Below are 20,643 nucleotides of genomic sequence, written 5' to 3' on the forward strand. Positions count from 1 at the left end.
TAACCTGTTGAAAACTTGCAAACTATACTTACGGTGGTACATATTTGATGCAATAAATACTGTGCTTACATCATCATTTTTGTTTGCTCAAACATGCACCACTGGGTACAATTACTATTTACAAAGCAGACTTTTTTAAAAAAAATTGGCATATACTTATGTCATCCTTACCAAGAGCAGAAGATGGCTAAACAGTACTGCAGATAAAAGCAGAATCAACTTTATAAAGTGGAGGTGGGGATGCTTTTTGGCCACCTCACTTCTCTTAGAAAGGACTGATAGATATTCTCTCTCTTTTTCTTTTTTTTAAAATTTTATATCAAAGGACATTTATCAAAAATGTTATAGTCATGCTGCCAAGACTCAAGTGACTGTGTGATAGGAATGTACGTACCTGTGTGCATATGTGTATACATGTGTATACCTATAAACACTCATATACACATATACATATATATGTGCATATAATGGAGTATGTAAAAATAAACCACTTTTTTTTTTGCCAGTCCTGGGCTTGGGCTCAGGGCCTGAGCACTGTCCCTGGATTTTCTCAAGGCTAGAGCTCTACCACTAGAGCCACAGCACCACTTCGGGCTTTTTGCTACGTATGTGATACTGAGGAATAGAACCCAGTGCTTGCTAGGCAAGCACTCTACCACTAGGCTAAACTCCCGGCCCATAAAACCACTTTTTAATGCTTGTGATTCTATGGAACATTTACAGGCACATTAAAATTTTTCCAGATGAAAGACTTTAAAAATATGAAAAGCTATTTAAGCACCTCAAAAATCTAAAAACATCCTGAAACAAGGAGTAAACTCTTTCAGGTTGTCACGTGATTACTATATATATGTATATATACATGTATATGTGAATGAGAATTGCAGCATGCCTCCATTGAAAATATACCCAGTTATACAATAGAGAAATGTAGAATTCCACCCCTTTACACCCTCTCCCTAAACATAAACCCAGTTACAAAAATAGTCACATATAAGAGAGCAAACAACCTGTGAATGAAAAGGTGATAGCATCACAGCACAGATTTTTGTTAAAAACAAAGACAGGTGTGGGAGTCAAAATGTACACAGTGGGGACATTTACTGAGTGTCACATGTTGAATTCACTGGTGTCTGTATGCTGAGTAGCCACTGCTCTCTGCTCTGCAGCAGCTTCTGCTGGTTGTGGAAACAGAAACTTCCTGCTGCTGCTGCTTCGCTCCTTTACTGAGTTCCAGTTTCTGACCGGGCCTCCTGTCTTGTAATAGGCACTGACCTTAAGTGCAGATTTGTAAAAACAGTCAGTGTGGCCTAGACCTCCTGTGGGAATCCTGTTGACACAAATACACCATCATCACACGCTATAAACAATTGGTCACAAAATGGGATAGCCTTGGTTTCTTTTATTTTTTTTCCTGCTTTATTATTATATCATTTTACTTTTTACTTTCCCTGATACCTTTCCCTTTGTCTTCCTTTTCTGATTTGTCTTTTTCATAGTTCTCTTTTTTCTGGTGTGGCCACACTGTCATAGGAAGGTGGGGAAGTGGAGATGGTGTCACCTCTGTTTTCTCCGGAGTTGAGTTCTCAGGATGTCTTCTTTGATGGGTGTCTCCTCCCCGTCTTTGCCCTTTGTCCTTCTTATAGATAGACGAGACCTTTTTAACTTTCTGCTCCAGACACCTCCTCTTGCTTGCGTTTCAGAGTGGTTGTGATGGGCACAGTGGAGCGGGTCTCCACTGCCCATGGGCAGGTCCATGGCAATGAGCTGGACTTTGCTTGGTTTTGCTATGAGAAGGGGAGGATCCAGGGTGGCTGCAAAGTCAGACAGCTTGGCGAATTCTATGAACTGGGTGGCATCGGGATGGAACTTCTCCCAGACCTCCTAGAACATCTCGAGCTCATCCTCGCTGAGGGGCTGTGCGCTTTCTTCCGTGGATGACAGCAATGTACATGGTCACCATGGCCAGGAAGGAGATGATGATGTGGCTGACAGAGAAGAAAATGCCAACCGATGAGTTCCCACAGTCTCCCATCACTGAGCTTCCTAGGTGATCTTTTTCAGGGTCACAATCTGGGGGTGCACTGTTAAGAATCGGGGCCTGCAGACGTGGTCATCTGGAACAGGCAGATCCTGCTGTTGCCAAACGTCTCAAAGTTGAACATGTCATCGACTCCAACTTCCCTTTTCAACGTCTCAAAGTTGGACATCCTGAAGATGCTTTAGTGAACATGAGGAGGAAGCAGCAGGCCGATGTCTGGGATCATATATGTAAATGAACACATACACGACTATAATCATTAAAGGGATATTTATAAATGGAAAGGGCGTGGCATGTAGGCAGTAAATATTTGTAACTATAATGTAACTTTATTTCATGTACTCAGGAATGGGCATTAATATTGCCTTTATAAGATTTAATAAAAGAATTTCCTCTAGTTTCAGTTTTCAGTTTCTGATTTCATTTTCTCTCATCAAAGCTACATCATCCTAAATCTGTCATAAAGCTTATGACAGGCATTTAAAAATGGTAGTTTAAGCAAAGAATATTAATAGGAAAACGAATATGGATCAAATTCTATATTTTATTTCATGGTTGTTTATCCAAGTTTGTTAGTTTCGACAATTTATGGATATATAAGGTGTTTTTCGTCAACATAGGTAAATCTATGTGGAGATTACATGAGGTAAATCTGTTTTGAGAATAATTATTTCATAAATTACAGTTCATGGATTTTTTTCCCTAATCAATTCTATTTTATTTTTATTTTGTGCCAATCCTAGGCCTTGAACTCATGTCATGGGCACTGTTCTTGAGCTTTTTTGCTAAAAGCTAGCACTCTACTACTTGATCAGCGACTCCATTTCCACCATTCTTATAATTAATTGGAGATAAGTGTCTCACAAACTTCTCTGCTCAGGATCGCTTCAAACCACAAACCTCAGATCTCTGTCTCCTACATAGCTACATGTAAGCTACCAGCACTTAACTTAAAGTTTATTTTTAAGGAGTAATTTGCCTTATATCTTATTTTACAAAATGAAGTTCTCACTGTGTAATCCAGGTCTGATCTCTAGATCAGAACTGATCATTAGCTTGTAGCTGCTTAGGATTATAAATATAAATAGCTACTTTTTCCTTAGCTATATATATATATATATATATGTATATATATGCTGGAAACTAAATTGCAAAGTTTCCATCATGTCCAATAGAAATTCTTGGACCTCATACTGTACCTGTTCTATATTATTTTTTACTTTTTTCTCTGAATACATGTTTGGCCTGCTAGAATAGATTTCCATTGTTTGTGCTGAATTTTTCCTCCCAGGGCTCTTTTTCATCTAATAAACTTGTCTAATTCCAGGGACAACTTCCATCCTTAGCTCCTCTTTACTGTAATTTAACTTAGATTTGTCTGCTCCCCTTATTTTTATTTTATTTTTTTATTTTTTTACTACTTTAAAAACATACCAATTAGGGAATGTGGCTTAGTGGTAGGGTGCTTGCCCAGCATGCATGAAGCCCTGGGTTTCATTCCTCAGTACCACATAAACAGAGACAGCTGGAAGTATATACTGTAACTACAGTATAGTCATAGCCTGAGCAAAAGAAGCTCAGGGTCAGTACCTGCATTCAAGCCTCAGGAATGTTAAAAAAAACCCATACAAATCAAATTACTTAGTGAAATATGTGAACTCTATCAAACCATTTTGCCTTATCTGTTCCCTGTATGAAATAAACCTCATCCTTTCTTGTCTGGGATAGTTTACACAGATTTAAAGACCTTGTATTCTCATAAAACTTTGCTTCCACCATCTATCATAAAATTTGACATTATATTATGCCATTATGACTGTTTGCTCTTATTTAATTTTACTTTTTTTTGTTCTACTTATTAGATGGCAACAAGAGCAAAATGGTGCCAGTTTTCTCACAGGTCACAGTGTCAAGTATATACAATAAGTTCAGATGATCTTCAAAGTAGAAATTGATCTTAATTAGTACATCACCATGATTAAGGACTCATTTGATCCCCTGCCCAAATGATACTGGAATATCTCGCTTCAATATACAACTCCAGTCCTTAGTTACTGTTTGCCAAATTCATTAAGACAACTACCATAGAGCTTGGTTGACCCTAACTTTTTTTTACTCAGCACATCCCAAATGAATCCCCACTCTGGATTCTAGCCTCACTGGCTTTTCACATGTTGTACAGGAATCTTTTAATCCCATTTTGCTGGTGCTGGCCCTGAATCTTGAACTCAGGACTTGGCACTTGTCCTTGAGCCACGGTGCTAGCCTTAGCTTTTTTGGTGTCAGTTAGAGAAAAGAATCTCATGGGTTTTCCTGCCTGGGTTGGCTTTCTACCTTGATCTGCCAGCACTCAGCTCTCCTCTACCTTTTTTTACCCAAACATTATTACTACAAAACAAGGCTTGAATTGTACTTTCCTTATAGTTTCTATGTTATATCTATACCATTTTTGAGAGATTCTGTCAGATTTGCAAACAGAGTATGTGATTATGGCTAGTGGATTTTAAAAACAAACTGTCACTAATAGATTCACAGAGTCAAGATACCTGTGGAAGAGTAGATTGCTTTATACCATGTGTACCTTGTGGAAAGAGTTCTTGAGATGGAAGAACTCAGATAATTCCTGAAAAAATTTCCCGAAAGCAGCCAAAACAGACCTAGCTTATCAACAAATATATGAGTCATAAGAGTCATGAAATGCATAATATTGTCATATTTAAGGTCAGGGTAGTAGGGGAAATATAAAATTTGGCCATTGTCTTTAAACAGAAGAAAAACACTGCAAATATCTTGCATTAATGATTCCTTCAGTTTGCAGAGTTGAAGAAAATGCAGGTCCCTGAGAGACATACTAACTAGGCCAATCAATCCCCAAAGTAGTCTCTAAGCATCCACTATTTCCATGTGGTATATGTGAATTTATTAAGATTATTCTCTATTAAAATCTCAATGTCATCAATTCTGTGCCAAACTACTAGATTATTTAAGATTAAAAACTTGCATTTTGAGGCATCTTGTATGATTATGTATAAACTACATTCCATATTGCTATGAATCACACAGTATACACACTCACATAAATGATACAAATATTCCTCCTGCTGCTACTACTTAGTCACAATATTAAATGAAACCATTGTACTGCAAAAATCACCATAATTTTACTGTCTATCAATTTTGGCTTTGAAAGTGAAAGCAGAGCTCGCACTGATGACAAATGGATACTATTCTTACAGCAGGCCAAGGAATTGGTTTTTGTGGTTTCTTTGAACCAAGCTTTTTCATTGCATTGTAGTATTTCTTCTGTTCTTCTGTCATGAAAATGTCTTGACCTCCAAAGTAAAGAAACAAAATCAAAAACAGTTAAAACCATGGTCTTTGCAACCTATAAAAGCTTTTTAATAATCATACATAGTTTGGCTTCCATTTTATTCCTTTGTTGCTAATTTCTATATTATTGGAGCTATATATATGTAATATACAATGTACACTTTAACAACGATATTTGCACAGGAAAATATACTAATCTGAATTACAAATTTGCTAAAAATATCACAGATATCGAGCTTAAAATAATTTTAAACTTTATAGTTTTGCTATGGCAAATGCATTTTGGAGCATGAGGCAGATATTTAGCTCACATTTCAGAGCAAAGATGAAGTTTTACTATACTTATCTTCTTTTTTTGTTGGTTGAAGTTATCTATGATGACACCAATAAAAAGATTCAATGTAAAGAATGAACCAAAAATAAAGATGACAAAATAAAGATACATGTGCAAATTGTCTTCATACTTGGGTTGCAATTCTACCTGTAAAAGTTGGAGAAAAGCAATCATTAGATTTTTTTGGAGCTATAACTTAGGAGCTAGGTGCTTCTTTTTTTCCATATATTTTTATTGTAATTAATAGAAGGGTTACATCACATTCACCAGATAGAAGGTGCATTACTTCACATACATTGATACCCTTTCTCATGTCTTGGTCCCCATTCCCTCCCCTTCACCCCCAGCCTCATCTTGTTTTCCCTCCTTTCCTATCCAATTTCAAATAACCAAATACAAATAAATCCAATATATCAGATAACAAAGTGAGATACTGTAACAACATGAGATAACCAAGGGACAGCAAAAGAGATGAGAGATAACATAGTACATTAAGGACAACAATCACTCATTAGATGGCTTTTGTTTCTATCTCCTAGAGGTCCTTTCATTTAGGGTCATACTGTATGGCCTTATTGTTTGTTAATGTACACCAGTGAGTTTTTTCTTTCATTTTATTGTCAGGGTGATGTATAAATGGGTTACAGTTGCAGACATAAGGTAGTGAATCTATTCCTTGTTGGACACTGTTACCCCTCCAATACCAGTCTTCAATTCTCTAAATGTTTCTTAATCACTGAAAAGAAAAGGAACCTAACATTGAACAGATTTTAAGAGCCTTCAAATCTGAAATGCTCATTGAGGGATTCTGGAATAAATTCACTGACTTTAGAAAGCCATTCTGGTAGGTGTATAATGTTAAGTATTCTCTCATTTTGGTTCAAACTTGATGTCCTTTATGACTAATACAAGTAAAACCAGCAAATTCTCATAATCTTAGAGGACCGATGATTTTCATTTTTTGTAACACAATGGAATCTTCAAGGATTTTTAGCTAATATACAAGAAACTAAAGGGAAGTCATAATTTATATATGTTGCTGATTAGGTCAGTGAAAAAAAGAAACTTGAATGAATTAACAAACTAGGAAGGTGCTGTAGAAAGTGGCAATGACCTGATATTTTTGCAAAATTCCAAAAGCTTCTCACTACATACTATGCCAACTCTCTGTGATTCAAGAGTAAATGCCATTAGTATCATATGTGTAACACTGTTAGTTAGGATTCATGAGATAACCTAAGAAACCCCAAACCATAGCAAGTAGCAATTAATAATAAATTATTACTACTTAGTAAAAACAGTAAATGGGATTCTTTTTTTTTTGCCAGTCCTGGTATTAAGCTCAGGGCCTGAGCACTGTCCTTGGATTTTTCTCAAGGCTAGAACTCTACCACTGGAGCCTCAGCACCACTTCTGGCTTTTTCTAAGTATGCGGTACCAAGGAATTGAAACCGGGTCTTCGTGCATGCTAGGCAAGCACTCTACCATTAGGCCAAACTCCAGGCCTAGTAAATGGGATTCTTGATACAGTGCAGGACTTTTAGTGTTCTCTGTTGCTACCTCTGTCTGTGTATCTGCCTCGGTCTCTGCTTTTTTATGAGATGAAAAATAAATGGAATTTTCATCCAGAAAGCTGCTGCTTATACTATAGAAATATTATTTAGAGCTTAATTGCAATTCTCTGGTAATCCAGAAAGAAACCAGTCTCTTTCTAAAAGGTAATTTCCTTCCTTGTTAAGTAGTGAGAAAGTAAATGAAATTAGAGAAAGAGTTTCAAGAATACTGGTGTATATAAGGTAGATAATGAACATTTCTGCTTTCTATCTGCCTCCCAGAGGGAAATATTATTGAGTCATTTGTTTCTTTTGCTTCTGAAATTTCCCCCTACTGTTATTCATATAATTCTTATTACAAAGAAGATCTAAAGGTACTACAGATGAAGAAAATTGCCTGGAGGGTTAGTAGTGTATAAATGGCCAGGATTACCAAAGCTGAAAGTATGAACTTCTGATTTTGAAAATACAGTTAATGAAGTGACAGATTTTCCTGTTTAAAACTAAAAACAGTAAAAATAATCTCTCAATTGTGTAGATACTATTCTGATGAAACTTTTAAAGAAATAATAGAGCAAATATTTTATTTTTTAATTTAAATGGATTCATGATTTAACTTATGGACAATATCACTTAATCATAATACTGTAGAAATACTTGTGATCAAATTAAATATTTCCCTGATAAGAAAGACTTATATTTCGAGAGTCAACAGCTGCATACATGATATCCATCCAGCCCTTAAAAGTGGCCTGTAAAAGGTCATATTACTTAATTTACTCCCATAAAATAATTTTAGAGAATAGATTATCAGAATAAACATATTTAAAAACCCATAGAATAAAACATTCTGGATGTTTTCACTACAAAGAAATAATATATTTGTGGTAAAATATATACTCAAATTTAAACATTGCACAGTTTATGCAGGTATAAAACATATTGCAGTCTTTCAATTATGTTCATGAAAAAGTGAAATTTCAATGTAATTCAGTCATTTTACACATGGAAAATAGTTCAAACTTGATATTTAACCCTTTGGACAATGTATCAAATCCTATTCATTGAAAATACTGCAACTTTATATTCTCCTGAGATTATGATACATTCAGTGAAAGCTTTAAATGCATATCTAATATCTATAATTAAAATGCTATCATAAAACATCATTAAAACATTTGTAATGCTGTGTTTATTAAAAATATAAGGTAAAGTTCCATGAATTTCACAAACATAATAAAAATATAATTTCTACCATATGCCTTATTATTATTATTAGTAGTAGTATTGTCAGTCTTGGGACTTTTACTCTGAGCCTGAGCATTGTCCCTGAGCTCTTCTGTACAAGACTACCTCCACACCCTTTGAACCACAGTGCCACTTTGGGTTTTCTAGTGGTTAATTGGAGATAAGAGTCTCATTGAGTATATCTAGAATGACTATGTTCATTGCAGCACTATTTACCATAACAAAGATATGGAACCAACCCAGAAGCCCCTCAGTTGATGACTAGATCAACAAGATGTGGTATTTATACACAATGGAATTCTATGCTGCCATCAGAAAGAAGGACATTGCCCCATTTGTAAGGAAATCATACTAAGTGAAGTAAGCCAGACTCAAAGGAACTTAGGCTCAATGTTTTCCCTGATTTGTCATAATCAGGGAAACCTTGGGCTCTCCTAGCAGAGATTTACAATAGAGCAAAACCTAGACACAAAATGCCATATAGGATGACACTATACTAAAGGACCTCCAGGATATAGAAACAAAAGCCATATAATGAGTGAATGTTGTCCTTAATGTACTATGTTATCTCTCATCTCTTTTGCTGTCCTTGGTTATCTCATATTGTTACAGTATTTCACCTGGTTATCTGATATATTGTATATATGGGTATCTGGTTATTTGAAGTTGGATAGGGAAGGGAGGAAAACAAGAGGAAGGGCTGGGGTGGGGGGAGGGAAATGGGGTCCAAGGCATTGAAGTATTGCACCTTGTATCTGGGGAATATAATGTAAGCTTTCTATTAATAACAATAAAAATATATGAAAAAAGAGTCTCATTGACTTTTTAGTGCCTGGGCCTGCTTTGAATCACGATCCTCAGATCTCAGCATTCTGAGTAGTTAGGATTACAGGTGTTAGCCACCATCCAGCCGAATGCTTCATTATTTGATCTTACTACCTTTTGTCCTGCATACTGCTTTCTAATTAATTATCAATTATTAGAAGTTCTTCTAGGATTCCTCCTTAATGTTGTACATGCTGTTAAAAAACTATTATATTTTTAAATATTTTTATTGTAATTAATAGAAAGGTTACATTATATTCACCAGATAGAAGGTGCATTAATTCACATACATTGATACCCTTTCTCATGTCTTGGTCCCCATTTCCCTCCTCCCCACCCCCACCCCTCATCTTGTTTTCCCCCTTCCCTATCCAATTTCAAATAACCAAATACTCATATATACAATATATCAGATAACAAGGTGAAATACTGTAACAATATGAGATAACCAAGGACAGCAAAAGAGATGAGAGATAACATAGTACATTAAGGACAACATTCACTCATTATATGGCTTTTGTTTCTACATCCTGGAGGTCCTTTCATTTAACATCATACTATATGGCTTTATGTATCTAGATTTTGTTCTATTGTAAATCTTTGCTAGGAGAGCCCAAGGTTTCTACTGATTATGGCAAATGAGGGAAACCATTGAGCCTAAGTTCCTTTGAGTCTGGCTTACTTCACTTAATATGATTTTTTCTAAGTCTTTCCATTTCCTAACAAATGGAACGATGTCCTTCTTTCTGACAGCAGCATAGAATTCCATTGTGTACAAATACCACATCTTGTTGATCCACTCATCAACTGAGGGACATCTGGGTTGGTTCCATATCTTTGCTATGGTAAATAATGCTGCAATGAACATTGTTGTGCTAGTGGATAATTATCAAAACAGCTTGGTACTGGCACAAGAACAGTGGAATAGAACTGAGGACCCAGATATTAAACCACACACCTATGGTCACCTAATCTTTGACAAGGGAGCCAAAGAATAGAGTGGAAGAAAGATAGCCTCTTCAACAAGTGGTGCTGGCAGAACTGGTTAAGCACCTGCAGAAAACTAAAATTGGATCCTTCTTTGTCACCCTGCACTAGAATTAACTCCAAATGGATCAAAGACCTCAAGGTAAAAGCAGACACACTGAAAACTTTACAAGAAGGAATAGGAGACACACTAGGCCTCCTTGGCACAGGTTGAAACTTTCTTAATAAGGACCAAGAATCACAACAAATCAGAGAAAGGCTGGATAAGTGAGACTGCATTAAACTGCAGAGCTTTTGTAAGGCAAAGGACGTAGCTAGTAAATTAATTAGGAAGCCTACAGAATGGGAGATCTTCACCAACCATACAACGGACAAAGGCCTCATATCTAAAATATATCAACAGCTCAAAAAATTGAATCACTCCAAAACTAATCTCCAAAGAAGCAACCATCCCATTAAAAGATGGGCCAAAGACTTAAAGAGAGTCTTCTCTGAAGAAGAAATAAGAATGGCCTATAGACACATGAAGAAATGCTCCACATCTCTGGTCATAAAAGAAATGCAAATCAAGACAACTCTAAGATTCCACCTCACTCCAGTTAGAGTGAGCCAGGATCAGGAAAACGAATGACAACAGATGCTGGAGGGGATGTGGCCAGGAGGGATCACTACTACACTGTTGGTGGGAGTGCAAACTCTTTCAACCACTATGGAAAGCAGTATGGCAGTTCCTCTAAAGACTAAACATAGAGCTCCCCTAGGACCCAGCAATTTCATTACTAGGCATTTACCCAATTGTCCAGAAACAAGGACATACTAAGAGATATTCTATAAGCAGAATCTGAAAACATATTGTGCAGACATATTGGTCCTAAAAACAAAGTGATGTACATATAATATTTTCTTTGGTCTATCTATCCTTTCCATGATTATTTCTATACTCTTGGGAATTGCATACATGAATCATCACAGATTGAAGTAGATATAATATAATGCTTGGTCAGACGAGAAGCTGATTGAAACGTTAAGAACTGATTTCAGTTATACTACTTTTTGTAGGAAATGTATCATTTGTAAGAGAACAACTTTTCTGTCTGAAATGTCCACCTATCAGGCATGAAGACAAGAGGAGTTTGGTGAGATTATGAGGTAAGGGTTTGGGATATAGAATTGGAGAAGTTGGTGGAGACTCAAGTATAGATATAATCTGGAAGAAGCACAGAAACCAGCTTTTCCCTTCAATCTACAGCCCCTCTCCTTGTCCATACCACCACTAGTTTGCTAGGAATTGAAAAGGGAATACAATAGAAATCTCAGTGTAAAAGGATCTGTGTTGGGTTGCCTAATTCTTAGTCTGAGAGACTGAGTGTAAATACTGTCAGGCAATCTTGTTTGTGGCATGATGCTGTTATCATTGAAAAAGAATCTAGGCCTTAGGCTTGCAAGCAATTTGGAAACACTGAGGAAACAATATATTTAATTTGTTTTATCCTTTGATGTTTATGTCAATTATTGTGTCTACAGAATTTGTTTCTAAAAGTTATGTGCACATATGATTTACTTTTCATTGGTTTCTTTTTTGTATTCATGATATGCAGTATATTTTGATATATATATGCCTTGTGAAATGTATAACTCATGATAATTAACAAAAACACTTAAAATTTGCTCTGAAATTTGATTTTCAACTTAGGTGAAAATCAACTCTTGTTATTAATTACAGTTACCATAATGTACAATAGATCTGTAAAATTTATTTTTTCTGTCAAAATAAAAATGTATCTTTTGGTAAACATCTTTCTCTGACAAACCTCAGGTTTCTGTATTTGGATTTCACATGGGAGATATGTGATATTAGCCTTCTTTTTTTTTTTTGCCAGTCCTGGGCTTGAGCTCAGGGCCTGAGCACTGTCCTTGGACTTTCTCAAGGCTAGAGCTCTACCACTTGAGTCTCAGCACCACTTCCACCTTTTTTTTTTTGTATATATGTGGTACTAAGGAATCGAACCCGGGTCTTCGCGCATGCTAGGCAAGCACTTTAACCACTGGGCCAAACTCCCGACCCCGATATTAGCCTTCTTCTGCCTGGCTTATTTACTTTATATAGTATATTCCAAACTCATCCATCATTTTGCAAATGACAGGATTTTGCTCTTTTTACTAAAAGATTGAATATCATTCCATTGTTTATATATATATATATACCACATTTAAAAAATATATTCTTTCACTGAAGACACATTGATTTCATAGCTGGCTCATGGAAATAATACTAGTTTATATCAGCATATTTTTATGTGCAATGTGAAAAAAGGATGAGGAAAATAATAATGGAGATATATTTTTCACATATTGAATTTTGCATTTCTTTTAGATAAAGATCCAATACAAGGATTGCTATGGCAGTTCTTTCAATTTTTCATAAGGAATAGTCATACCACTTTCTATTTGGTATGGAAATTAGCATTTCTCCCCCATAGTTACACTATTTTACATTCACATCAACATGGTGCAATAAATCTTTTCTTCCATCTTTACCAAGATTCTTTGCCATTTTCCTTTCTTGCTCAGAAGTAAGAGGTGTTAATTTATTATGAGAAAGAACTTGAAACTCATTTTTATTTATAATCACAATATAATGAAAAGTGGCTACTTACTACTTGAAGCAGGGAAAGGTATCCAAGTCACACATTATCAAAGTTTACTTTCACGTTTTTCTACCTGGCAGTTTGATTGCTATTGATAAGAGCTTTGAATTCTCTATAGTTGTTGACCACACATCAAACATCTCTCCAGTGGTATAAGTAATGCAATGATAAAATTTGCCAGCAAAGAGATTAACTCCCATGATACTGAATATCAGCCAAAAGATCAGGCAGACCAGAAGGACATTCATTACGGATGGAATGGCTCCCAAAAGAGCGTTTACAACCACCTGGCACAGAATGGGAAGAAAAAAAATAACTGAAAAACCAATGACAGGTACTTCTGTTTACTTAAATTTCATTAAAAGAATGGTGATCATGTTATAGAAAATATATCTGTATTTCTCGATTTTGAATTTTGTGTGGAAATGGTTTGTAGCTCAAAGTAAAACTGTTGAGATGATAATTCAGAAGAGAATAAAATGAATTTTATACTGCAGGATGCTCTGCGCAGTATACACATTGTTACATATAAATGTACCATTTTTAAAATCAAGGACTTGAACTATTTAACATATAACAGGTGATTGAGACAATTGAAGTAGTTGTGATAGTAACATGAACATAAAATAAAACCACTTGGCTGCTAGGTTTGACAAAGAAAATCTGGAAATTATATTCATATTAAAAATTTCGTACACTTTTGTTCATTTAATTTTCTACTGTAAAAAGAGTGACTATACATTTGTAAGGTAAAAGGAATTTAAGCACTAAGTAACCATGCAGAGATGATTACACATAAACACAACTGCATTTACCTCATTCATCTTTGGTGATGTTGCAAAATTCAGCCTGTCACCATTTTCCTTTCAAAATATTTAAATATATTTTATCATATAATAATTGTGAAGCAAATATATAACAATAAAGCATATAGTCAAAAAATAAAAAAATACTAAATTCTTAAAAAGCATATAGTACTTTTTCTTTAAGTCACTATTCAAATCTCACCGAAATTTTTTTTCTGAAAGATTTTTTTGAACTGCTCAAACTGCAAAGACAGTGCATGGTCATTTTCGAGATGGTGAGGGAATGCGGTCTCATGTTTTATGCCCCACTGGAAGGCAAATGTCAATACGTACTCTTTTTTGTTTCTTTTTGACACTTTCCTAAGTGAGTTTTGGATTTCTACAGTTGACCCACTTCTGAGTCATTATCATCTGTGCTTGAGAACTGAAAGGCCAGATTCATAGTTCAAAAGTCTCAAAATGTGTTTCATTTAACCGTGAAGAATGATGAGTCATCATTTGGTAGTTTCGAGTCACAGAAAGTATGATTTCCTGTCCATTTATTAACGGAAAAAGGTAACTATCTTGATTTACATTTACAGTCTACATACATAGTAGTTATTTTCCACTGTGTTAAAAAAGTAGTTAATTAGAAACAGACATTTTAAATGTATACGGATAAATGGACTTGTGATAAAGATACACCAGATGTGATTACAGATGTTTGATAAATATTATTTTGATTAGCGATGGATTTTGTGTACATGGGTGTCATTTTGAAGGTACAATCAGGCTATTCTCAATTATAAATCCAGTCAAGTCTTTTTTGTTGTTGTTTTTGCCATTCCTGGGGCTTGAACTCAGGGCCTGGGTACTATCTCTGAGCTTCTTTTGCTGAAGGTTAGCACTGTCCCACATGAGCTACAGCATCACTTCTAGCCTTTTCTGTTTATGTGGTTCTGAGGATTTGAATCCAGGGCTTCATACATGCTAGGCAACCACTCTAAGATGATGTTGGTAGTGATGATTTTGAATGAGAAATTAGTGGTTGTGAGGAGTTCGCCTGTCTATTAAGATGGAAATGATACGGGAAGAAATGGAAACAGTCTGTAGAGGACAGGGAGGAGGGGAATCCTAGAGATAGACATCTCTAATTCACATTTCCTCATGACTAATCTCCACTTTCTGCAGGTGCTGTAGTATTTAGTTGATGTACCATGACTTTTTTATTGTAATGTATAGAGGGGTTGCAGTTACATTTGCCAGGTAGTAGGTGCATTACTTCTCACACATTGATACCCCTTCTCCTGTTTTTGTCCCCATTTCCATCCCCCACCCCTCCCAATCATCTTGTTTTCCCCCCTTTCCTTTCCTATTTCAAATAAATGAATAAATGTATATACAATATGCCAGGTAACAAAGTCAGATACTGTAACAATATGAAATTAACCAAAGGGCAACAAAAGAGAAGAGAAATAACATATATACCATAATTTTTGTTGCCAAATTATTAAGTACATCTTCTTAGTGATTTTTTGGTCTAAAAATGTATTGAAGACAAACTGTATGGGCTCAGTGCACATGGACAGGAATGGTAGGGGTGAGCTTCTTTATCTTGGTGTGCTGGATTTCTGTAGCATGTTCCTTCTGTGCTCTGTATGGCTATGCTGTCCAAGCATCCATTGTCATGCTTCACACTTGATGCTGAGGATCTAGAAAGAAGACATTAGTATGGGTACCAGCAGGGGCCCAAGTCACACAATTTGTTGAAGCTTACAGATATTATAATTACCAGAGAAATAAAGATTATTGGCGGCCGAAAGCATGGCCTACTAGTAGAGTGCCTGCTTAGCGTGCACGAATCCCTGGCTTCGATTCCCCAGTACCGCGTACATAGAAAAAGCTAGAAGTGGTGCTATGGCCCAAGTGGTAGAGCTCTAGCATTGAGAAAGCTCAAGGACAGAACCCAGGCCCTGAGTTAAAGCGTTAGGATTGGCAAAGAAAATAAAAAAAGAAAGGAAGATTATCTAATGGAAATTCTATCTAAATATTCAACAGAGTAATAGATTTTTAAAAGACCAAACTATACCAATATAGTTAAAATATTGTTACTTCAATGTTCTCTATTCTTTTGGCTTTTCTACATGTACATGAACTTGTAGGACAATAAAATCAGTGGCTACTGAAAAAACGAAGAAATAGAAGAAAAACAAAGGAATATAAAGTATATATGGGGGGATAAAACCTCATGTAGTTATGAATTCTGAATTTGGAAAAGATTTTATTAAAAAGCCAAGGAAAGACTAACATTGCATGAATAATATAAACCTGACCTAGATAGGATCAATCAGATCACAAACACATACAATTTCAAACTAAGGACACTTTCAGGTTAGAGCTCGGTTAAAGAGCACCCTTGACCTAGCAACTCTGCTCTAAAATACACAGATACATAAGCTAAAGAGGAAGTAGCCTGGCACAGAGGACAATGTTCAGGCAAATGACATGCAGGCTGACATTCCAGGGCGGTGTGTCATCAGGGAAACAACCCCTTCTGACAGGTAGTTTGCAGGTATTGTGGAGAGGAAGGAAATATTTTCTTTAGGTCCCTATGTTCCCTTGCATATTCCACAGGAGACTGACTATGGCTTCTATAATTCTCAGGAGTGTCTGCAAACCCGCCCCTCCCTCCAGCTGAAACCTCATTCCCTCTAGCTCACACCACATCTCTGCTCCTCAAACTTTGTTCTTTCTGTAGTACATACTGCCAAGGCCTTGAATCCCAGCTGCTCACAAACAATGGTAGCTGCCTCCCACTTACGCCTTAAAGGACTGTGATTCGCATGGGATTTTAGGGAAGATTCAGGTAAATTGAGGGGGTAGGTAGGGTTTGGTGTAATGGCGGAAAATGACAAAAGATATGACTTTAATCAAGAGACCATCGAAAGCCCTTTGTACAACTACTTAAAGATAATAATAAATTTCAATCCATGCTCTTCCACGCTTATTTGTTCATTGGAAAATAATGCCAACAGTACATAAATATCCAGGTCTCTACCACTACTGAGACCACAACTGTGAATCCTATCACTAACCTGGGACCAGGGAAGCAGCACCAGAGCTCTAGAGTAGCACTTTTGATGGAGGACATAACCTGTGTGTGCTATGAATAGCCTGGACTTTTGAAGAAGGAGGCTTTGGGTGACTGAGGTGGCAGTGAACTTCGGGGTGAGGTGGGGACCTCCCCTGGGCACCATTTCTTGGTGCCTTGTTGTCTCTGCTCCAGCCACGATCCACCAGAATGTTGGTTACACGGACATGGGTTTGCTTCCCTGCTCTGTTCTTTACGGGTGACTTTGGCATCATATGTAGCAGAGAAGAGAAAACGGAAGAACGCCAGGCGAGACCTCCTGGATCCTACACGGGATGGCTGGCGTCTTCGCGTGGCGTGTCTGGCATCCTCCTGTGGCTCTCACACTTCGTACTGCTACCTGGGAGCCTGCCTGCACGCCCCCAACCAGAGCCTGTGCAGCTGCGAGGGTGGAGAGGAACCAGGAGGCGAAGACACTTGAACACAATTGTCTGCGGCCCCTGAGCCTAGGATGTGACCTTATATTCAGACAGAGAAGAGGTGTAGTTTCCTTCTAAAGTGGCGTTAGGTAAACATATAAGTGCAAGCGGAATTAGAAAAGAAAATGCGATGAACTTTCCAGTCATGATCCATCAGTAGTAACTGTGAGCTCATCGAGATTTCTGTTTACCTGAGTTCAATGCTATTTCCTGTCTTCCCAGACAACCATCATCGTTGGGCTATTGATTCAAATCCCAGACTGAAGAGCTTGTCTTTTTGTCATATGTTATTTCATATCACAGAAATCCTTCCTAAGGCAACCAAGGACACTGCAAGAAATGAAATGCTCACGCAACATCCAGGGTAGGATTTCTTGGGGAATAAGTCACAAACCCACAAGGTTCATTGAACCTTTGTAGAGAGAATGACAACAGCCTGCCATGGCCCCATTAGGAGGTTTGTACATTGCTATGAGCTGCTCTGCTTCTGCTTGGGAAAGTAAAGCTATTGGCACTGATATAAGGAATTAAACGCTGGCCTTAGTCAATTATTGTTCTCAGGAAACTATTACTGCAAGTAAAAGCTAAAGACCAGAGGACCTTAGGATTAAACAAAAAATCAAGTGTACGGACACAAACATAACAGGTTCTTACTTTGGATTTCAAAGCTGTTTTCATTGTGCAGATGCTATCTTTTGAGGATGTAAAGACAAATGCATGGACTAACATTCTTTCAGATTTGTAGTGATGATGGCAGAGCCTGCATGAGTCTCATCAGGGCTTCCAGGGCTTCCAGAGCAGCAGGGCAGGGAGCAAAGGTGACCAGGAGCTGAGACACTGTCCCTATCCCTCAGAGCCATGTGACTCAGTGATTTTAGACCTGCAAGGCAGTTACAATGTGTGTTTGCAGAGAACACTGACTATGGGCTTGGCAGAAAAGTCATTTGGTATTTTGGTTGATGTTTTCCCAAAATATGTACTAAAAATGGAAAGCAAGTACAGGGACACAGTGTCTGAGAAAAACAAATCAATCAAGTTTACTGTAAAGTCATTCTACTTGATATTTATATAACATTTATCCCTTCCGATGAATTCAAATTAGTTGTCTTATGATATTGGGCTTTGGTGTTCAGTAAAGTTGAATTATCAATGAGCCATGGAAGCAAAGAGCTCATCTCTGTCCCAAGTGGTTCCAGCTCTCAGCCCTAAGATGGGGGTGATATTGGGGATTGCCAGTCCCTTTCATACTCATGTCACTGAGGTCTGGCTTCAGCCATTTGCCACTTATCTGACTAGTGAGTTAAACTCTCTGGGTTCCAATTTGCTCGTCTGCAAGATCTACCTTACACGCTTGTCAAACTTTACCCTATGATGTATGCACAATATATCTAACATTTATGTCTGACATACTAAAGGTACTCTATTAATCCATTTAGTTTGGCTACCTTCTGTATGACTTTCTGAGCTAAGCACCCAACAGCTATGATGGTAGATTCTGTGAGCAACATCTCTAACATCTCCACCACCTGCCATTCCCTCACTCTCTGTCCAAGCCATAGACTCGAGAATGTCCACAATTTAACACTTCACCATGGCCAGGTACAGTGATGCCAAAGGCTTTGTGATGGCAGAACTTGGGGCTTGGCTCTCACTCTTCTAGCCAGGGATAAACCAAGGGAAGACCATAACTCTTCAGATGTATTGTGTGACAAACTACTTCAACAGACCACCAAGAGGAAGTTAAGAGTGAATCAGGGCTGCTGCTTTCAGGAAAAGAAGGCACCAATTATTTGGTGACTCAGACAAAAATCAGAGCTGAGACCTGGACAGACTTACTTTGATAAATGCAAGTTCTCAACATTTCACCTTCCACAGTCAGCCACTGGGCCTGGTCGGAGCAGAAGTTTGGAGGCTTCAACTCTGAGTGTCCATCACTGTAAGCCAGGATCTACAAAAAAGAAATGAGGATCATTTTGCCTGTCTGTGTTTTTTCTATTTTAACCCTAGAAAATTAGATCCTATTTCCTTTCCAATGTGGGAAAGAAAAGCTGAAGTTGCTATCAATGTACGTATCAGATTTGGTGAAATTTCTAATGAGAGGAAAATAGAATATGTGCCACCAGCTCTTCACTTCCAATAGCATATCCAGCTTTTGGTCTCTGAAGGACTTGAACCTAGGAAATGTGAGTGGAATCGTAGTTCAGCTATAGGGTTACTGCCCTGTGTACGCTCATCTTATTCTGCTTTTCCTTACCTCATTGTCTTTGCCCCCTTCCACAGGAAAAGTCTTGGATTAGGTTTTGGAAGGTGCATGTTGTGGCAATGCGGATACTAGTGGAGCTTTCCAGGCCAAGTCCCTGTTCTAAAAACAAAACTATGTTTCTTTTGGTAGTGCATAATTTCTAGAACCTTCCATCTGCTCTGAGGTTCTATAGCCTTTTCTAGTTTTCCACCTTTCCTTTCTCCTTGTTCCTCAGCTAGAGGTAGCCTCAGGAGTCAGGGATCCTGAATGTCCAGATGTGGTGCACATGAAGTCTCCTGGTCAAGCGCAATTTGTCACACACATCCATACTGATTCCCTCCAGCACAGAGGATTCTGTGTCCATTTGTGTCCACGAGGAGACACAACCTTCTGTTGACTAGGTAAGGGGCTCAGGCAAGCAGAGTGGTTCCAGGCTGGCATGGCTGCACATGTCTGAGGTAGAAGGGTGTTAAGTGAACCTGGTTTAGGTTCCCTCCTATTTAGGCTGATACTGTATCACTGAGCCATGCATATCTCCAGAGCCCCTTTACATTTAGCCAGTGACTTTTTAAGCCTGGGACCGTGGAGACTGTGACAAGTCTCCACAGAAATGCAGACATCATAACTGACAATGGCTGGTGTCCTGAGAGACAGGGACCTGGGTTCAGAGTCAAAGTGTATCTTTACCTTCTTAACGATGGTGCAAACTAAATTACCTATATTTATCTTTTTTTTTTGTTTTGCCAGTCCTGGGGTTTGAACTCAGGGCCTGGGCACTGTCCTTGGATGCTTTTTGCTCAAGGCTAGTGCTCTGCCACTTGAGCCACTGCACCATTCCCAGCTTTTTATGTGTGTGTGGTACTAAGGAATGGAACCCAGGGCTTCGTGCATGCTGAGTGAGCACTCGATCACGAGGCCATGCTCCGGCCCACCTTTATCTTTCAAGCAGTTTTTATCACCACATTCTATGTTCCAGGTCCTCACAATGACTTGTCTTTTGCTGCTGGTGGTGTTTTGTTTAGTTGGTATTTTTTCTGAGGCAAGGTTTCCTGATGTAACCCAGCTCACCTTATACTCACT

At 37.7% G+C, this 20,643-nt stretch overlaps 2 pseudogenes; both read right to left on the minus strand.

Moving 5' to 3' along the window:
* Positions 1-1,557: 1,557 nt before the first annotated feature.
* LOC150056691 (sodium channel protein type 2 subunit alpha pseudogene) lies at positions 1,558-2,865 on the minus strand (annotated as a pseudogene).
* Positions 2,866-4,578: 1,713 nt separating this feature from the next.
* LOC150056692 (sodium channel protein type 2 subunit alpha-like) lies at positions 4,579-13,790 on the minus strand (annotated as a pseudogene).
* Between the last annotated feature and the right edge of the window lie 6,853 nt (positions 13,791-20,643).

This window comes from Megascapheus bottae, chromosome 11, assembly GCF_031878675.1.
Source record: "Megascapheus bottae isolate mThoBot1 chromosome 11, mThoBot2.hap1, whole genome shotgun sequence".
In the NCBI taxonomy this organism is placed as follows: domain Eukaryota; kingdom Metazoa; phylum Chordata; class Mammalia; order Rodentia; family Geomyidae; genus Megascapheus; species Megascapheus bottae.